Here is a 6000-nt window from a genome sequence, read left to right on the forward strand (position 1 = left end):
ATGATGTCCTTATGTTTAATGTGATATCATGATTAAGTCACACTTGATACATTAAACGGACTAACTATTCTAGGGACTTTATTAAACAAATATAATAAAGAAAAAGTCTTTTATTATTAATAAATAATTCGATGCAAGTATCAAAAGTATTGGCCTCTAGGGCTTACACCAACAATTTCTTGTAGGGTGGAGCAGAAGACAAGAAAGTTATTCATTTGGTCAGTTGGAAATCGGTCTGCAAACCTAAAGAAGAGGGGGGTTTGGGCATTAAAAACCTTGAGCTTTTCAACAAAGCTTTGTTACTCAAATGGAAATGGAGGATTGTGAAGGAAAATGATGCATTGTGGAGTGAGATCTTGAGAGTTAGATACATTAACCCGAAATTGAAAATGTTTATCGATGGTGGTAGTAAGACAAGGAGAGATGAATCTATATGGTAGAGGGATTTGTTAAGGGTGGAATTGAAGGATGAGGTTCATCAGAATTTTTTTCTAACAACATTTTATGCAGGTTGAAGAATGGAAGTGGTATTTCATTTTGGCATAGCAACTAGGTTACAAACCAACCTTTAAGGGAAACTTTTCCCAAAGCTTTTCCAAGGGCTACCGATAAGGAGGGAAGCATTGCTGAAGCAATTTCTTGGGAAAGTGGTGTTTGGGTCTGGAATTTACTATGCAACAATGATGATCCAGAAACTGTTGTAGCAATTGAGATGAAAGAAGTTTACAGGCTTTTGGATGATTTCGAGCCGCTGCAGGATGAAGAAGATGAGTTATGTGTGGAAGGCGGACAAATCAAAATGCTTTACGGTTAAATCTTACTACATCAAGATGACACCTTGCTTGACGGATCTTTCTCCAGATTTGTTGGCAGCATTATCTATAATTTGGAAGATGAAGGTTCGATCAAAAATTCAAATTTTTGGAAGGAGATTGATTCGTGATCGGTTACCCGGTTACCGATAAGAGATCAACTTATTAAAAGGCATATTACTATTTGTTATAGTGATAGTTGTTGTGTTTTTTTGTTTGGATGAAGTACAAGATTCAAACCATCTATTCAATTCTTGTGAAATGACATAGAGGATTTGTGATGTGGTGAGGAAGTGGACGGGTATTCAGTTCAGATCAGATTTGAGGGGTGTTTCTTTTCTTTTGTCAATCAACAATCAAGTCAAGAATGAAAATAGTAGAAACATGTTATTAATTATTTGGATTGCAACTATTTGGAGTATTTGGTTAATGAGAAACTCCATTTTTAAAGATGGGGTGTTTAATTTTGAGGATTGCTTTGCACCCGTTAAGTTCATATCTTGAAAATGGATGAGGCTGAATGACAGTTCTATTTTGTAGTGTAATTTTTTTTGACTGATTCAATTCTCCTTTGATTTGTATCAGGAAGAATGCTTAATGTTCTTGTTTTGGTGAGTTGTAGAATATCTCTTGTACTGTACTCTTGTTGTCTATTAATATATTTCATTCCCTATAAAAAGAATTTAAATAGAAATGGTATTAAAAAAATGAGTTTATCGGTTACATACTTGACATATTTCATGTCATGTCTACACTTTTTTTTGCCAATCTTACTATTTTTCATTGCTCACACTACAATTTACTTATTTCTTGTGAATTTTTATAAATTTCTTGAAATTCTGTTTCCTCTATAATTATCCTTAATATGGCATCTTTTTTAAATTCATTGGCTACATTAATTACAAATTTATATTAATTAGGATTTGCTACATTGATCAACTGAGTAGTTACACAATCAATAAATCAATCAAAGAAATAAAATCATACCCATGCTCTGGCTTTAGGAGATAATTAACTAAATGAGCCTATTGAACTGGTCTATACATGCCATTTAGGAAATTATTAATTATCCCGTCCTTGGTCTTTGATTTATCATAAAATATTCACCCCATTTTCTCTTCCTACTTGCATCCCACTTCTTATCTTGCAATATCTTTGTGCAAGTGCCTCAATAGTCTTAAAAGAAAATCAAGACTACAAAAATAACAATGTTCTACATGTGCCATCTAACCAAAAGCTATAAAATACCGCACTATATTGTTAAGCGGAACCTAAAATAATACACAACAACAACAACATTAGCCATGTCAAATGAGAAAAAAAAATGAAAGGAAAAACATATATCCCTTAATTACAATAAGAATGATAAGCAAAATCCAATTAAAAGAGAAAATAAAATAAACTAAAACAACTCCAAATGAATTAATGTGATTTAAAGCATGTCGAATCCATCAAGAGGATTAAAAAAAGAAAAATGATGAGCCACTGATTGGGAGTGAAATCGAATGCAAAAGTATTGTTGTCAAGTAGTTCACCATCTTCAGCATTTTGTGGTGGCTGATCAATAATTTTCGTGACACCTGGATCAGGCCCTCCTCCTCCTGGACCTGTGCTGCCTAGATTACTTCTTTTTCTTTCAACTTGTCTTTTCTTTTTATCGTTAATGCATTTTCCCAGAAGAAACACTAAATATAATTTGCCTCTGTTTCAAAAGAAAAAACAAATAGATAATAATAAATTAGTTTATAGCATATCTATTTCTAGCTCTTAAATTATTTGATGAATTTTTTGGTACATATTTGATGGTTGATATCAAGTAAGTTAATTAATAAATACTACATAATATTTAATATGGTTGAATTAAGTTATAAATATTAAATGATGCACAAATATGTTTAACTAATATTTATTTATTGTAATTAAGATAACTAAAGTACATTTAATAAATTATAAACTACTTAAATTAGTTAATTAAAAAAATCTATGAATTAATAAAAATATAAGTTTGTGAAAAAATAATTACAAAATCAATATTTTAAACACATAAATTTATAAATTATAATTTATAATCTCAGAATATAATTTTTTAAAATTAAAATTTAGTGAGATGATATTTCTACAATTACAAAAGAAAACAAACAAACTCTTCAAACAATCACTACTATAAAAAAAAAAGTATATACAAAAACGTCCATCTTATCAAGATTCTTTGAAAAATCATGGTGACATCTTTCGATTCAAACACCAATATTTTTTTTTAATTAAAAATTATTAAATATTACCATAGTTAGTTAGACCAACCGTTGTGATATCTGTAATATTTCACGAGTTCGAATATCAACGTTAGTAAATTTTTTATTTTTTCAATATTTTAGTTGCACATTCATTTTGGTTTATTTTTAAATAAAAAATAAATATGATATCAGTACAATTGTTTAACCCAACCGTTGTCATATATTTTTCTTCAATATTTTAGTTGCACCTTTCATTTTGATTAATTTTTAAATAAAAAATAAATGAAATATCACTACGATTGTTTAACCCAACCATTGTGATATATTTTTCATTTTATTTTAAAAAATTTAAATACTTAAAAAATAGCATTTTTTTATTAAATTTCATTAAATAAAGCATATAGCATCACTGTTGTTTTAAGTGATCGTGGTGGACTTCCTTATTCATTTACAAGAAACACAGATAGCTTGTCACTTGAGTTGTCATTTTTTTTTCACTAGCGAAACAATTTTCAACCCTAATATTCAACGTTGAGAAACAAAACAACACCATTTCCAATCAACTGCATCTTCATCGTTCATTAACGAAACGAGACGAAACCAAACCCTTTCAACCAACGTTATCTTCATCTTCACCGTTCAATCAATTTCACCGTTCTTGACTTACATGCCGTTAAGGTGGAAGACAACACCAAATTCATCATTCTTGGCTTACGTACCTTTGAGGAGGAAGACGAAGAATCTCACAACATTTGTTTAGCTCTTTTACTTATTCATCATGTTTTCGGTATGTAAATTTTTTTCTCATGCATTTAATAAACTCTAGTTGCCATTGTTGTTGATGTTTATGTTTCTATGTTGATGTCGAATGTTTTATGTTTATGTTATTGACGTTGAATATTTTTGGTTGTTGTTGTTCTTGAATGTTTATGTTATTATTGTTGTTGGTGTTGTTGAATGTGTATGATCTCATTTGTTTGGTTAAGATTAGATTAATCTTTTGTTGTTGTTTATGTTATTATTGTTGAATTAATGTGTATTAGACACATTTGTTATGTTATTGTTGTTTATGTCGTTGTTATTGTTGTTAAACGTGCATGGTCATATTTGTTTGGTTAAGAGATTGAATTAATCTTTTATTGTTGTTTTTTAAGATAGATTGTGTCTTCTTCATATAGCAGTGACGAAATTTATACAAAAGAAATTCGTACAAATAATTCTCAAACTATAGGCGAAAAATATAAAAGAAAACAAAGAGGTGTCACAATGATTTCTAAATTTAAAAAAGTCTTCAACTCGAGTAACAAATTATTGATCGAGTTTAATGTCATATATTCGATAGGTGAGTATTAGTGTAGTTGTGTTGTATTGATAATGAAGAAGTGTTATTGATGATTAAAATGGTTGTGATGATATGGTGATAGGAGGATGAATGAAATTTGATTTATAAATATATGTTTGCTATATTTTTGAAATTGATGTAAATAATATTTTTGACTTTGATGGAAAAAAATTTAGTTTTGTAATATATGTATAAAAAAGAGGTATATATGAAGAAAAAAAAATTAAAAAAAAATAAAGTATTTCAGCAGGGTTGATTAAGAAGGCCGTGGTGAGATAGGTATAACGCCAAATATTATATACCATACCATCGCTGAAAGTCAAAGTCATGATCTTTATATATTGCACAATGTCTGTTTACTAAAACCATTGTCATATGTAGCGCGCTATCTAGTTTATCACAACAGTCACACGTTCATAATGAAAAACAACATAGTTACAATCATATCATATCTCACAACACTTAATCAACTGTGATGTTATCCATTTTTTAACCGTTATAAGAGAGATCTTCCGTATTATTGAATTAATAAGAAGACATTTATGTTTTTTGGGATTATTTTAATTTTTTTTATTCTTGACTATTTCTTTAACTCTGTTCTAAATTGTTTTAAATTATAAATCACTATTATAATTTTAATATTAATATTAATGATTTTTTCAACTATAATCTCTACTATTTCTCTTTCATACGTTATTAATAAAAGATACTATTATAAAACTATATATAGTTTAGATTTTCAAATTAAATTAATTATTATTTTTAATTAATTTTGATTTTCTAAAATTTTAAAAAATTGAGTCGGTAATATTATCTTAGTTCATAATAAATAATAACAAACTAATGATTAATAGTGTTTTAAATTTTGAAAATGATAAATAGTATTGAACAAAAATGTTCTGCAAAATATTCAATGTTTAATAAAGCGAAGGAGCTTATACTTACATGGTAATTACCACTGATGCTTTATAGGTACAGTTGGAGGTTGGCAGCATTGGCATGTGGGTGAAACAACCTACGGCTACAGCAAGAGTCATGGGAAATATTATAAGTTATCAAACTTGATTCTTCTCTCCTATTATTTATTTCTCCAAATATTGAAGCAGAAAGAAGCTTTTGCTTGTACTCACCAAATTTAGTGGATTTGATCTATATTTGTGGAGGTTAGTTTAAAGTTGGATTTATAGAGAAAGAAGCATATGAAAAGTCACTAAATATTGATGAGAATTAAAACACGTACTTGCTTTTGAAATTTCAACTTTGAACACTTCTCTTTATTTCTATATAATAAGTCAATAGTCAACATATTTGTTTGACTGAGGATGAAATATTATCATTTGACTAATTATATCTTCATTTAATCCTATAACTTATGATCTTATATTGTTTCATAAGTAGGGTGGAACAATAGTACGCGTTGAGATGAAGAAAGTATCCTACAAGGAGATTCAGAATGGTGTGTGATCTATCAAAAGATTATTTTAAATAATCCTTAAGATATTCTCAACGCATAACGTATAACAAGAGTTATTCTAAACAATCATTGTGATATATACAATAAATTTACTATAAATTATGTGGAATATTTATTTCGTCAATGATCACTAAACAT

General features: G+C 28.5%; 1 long non-coding RNA gene across 1 annotated transcript; it reads right to left on the bottom strand.

Moving 5' to 3' along the window:
* Positions 1-1678: 1678 nt before the first annotated feature.
* Positions 1679-5614, bottom strand: LOC127086164 (uncharacterized). Its single transcript, XR_007789414.1, has 2 exons — positions 5334-5614; positions 1679-2514 (listed from the first exon to the last, which is right to left on the bottom strand). It is a non-coding gene; the product is annotated as an uncharacterized LOC127086164 (long non-coding RNA).
* Positions 5615-6000: the final 386 nt, after the last annotated feature.

This window comes from Lathyrus oleraceus, chromosome 5, assembly GCF_024323335.1.
Source record: "Lathyrus oleraceus cultivar Zhongwan6 chromosome 5, CAAS_Psat_ZW6_1.0, whole genome shotgun sequence".
NCBI lineage: Eukaryota > Viridiplantae > Streptophyta > Magnoliopsida > Fabales > Fabaceae > Lathyrus > Lathyrus oleraceus.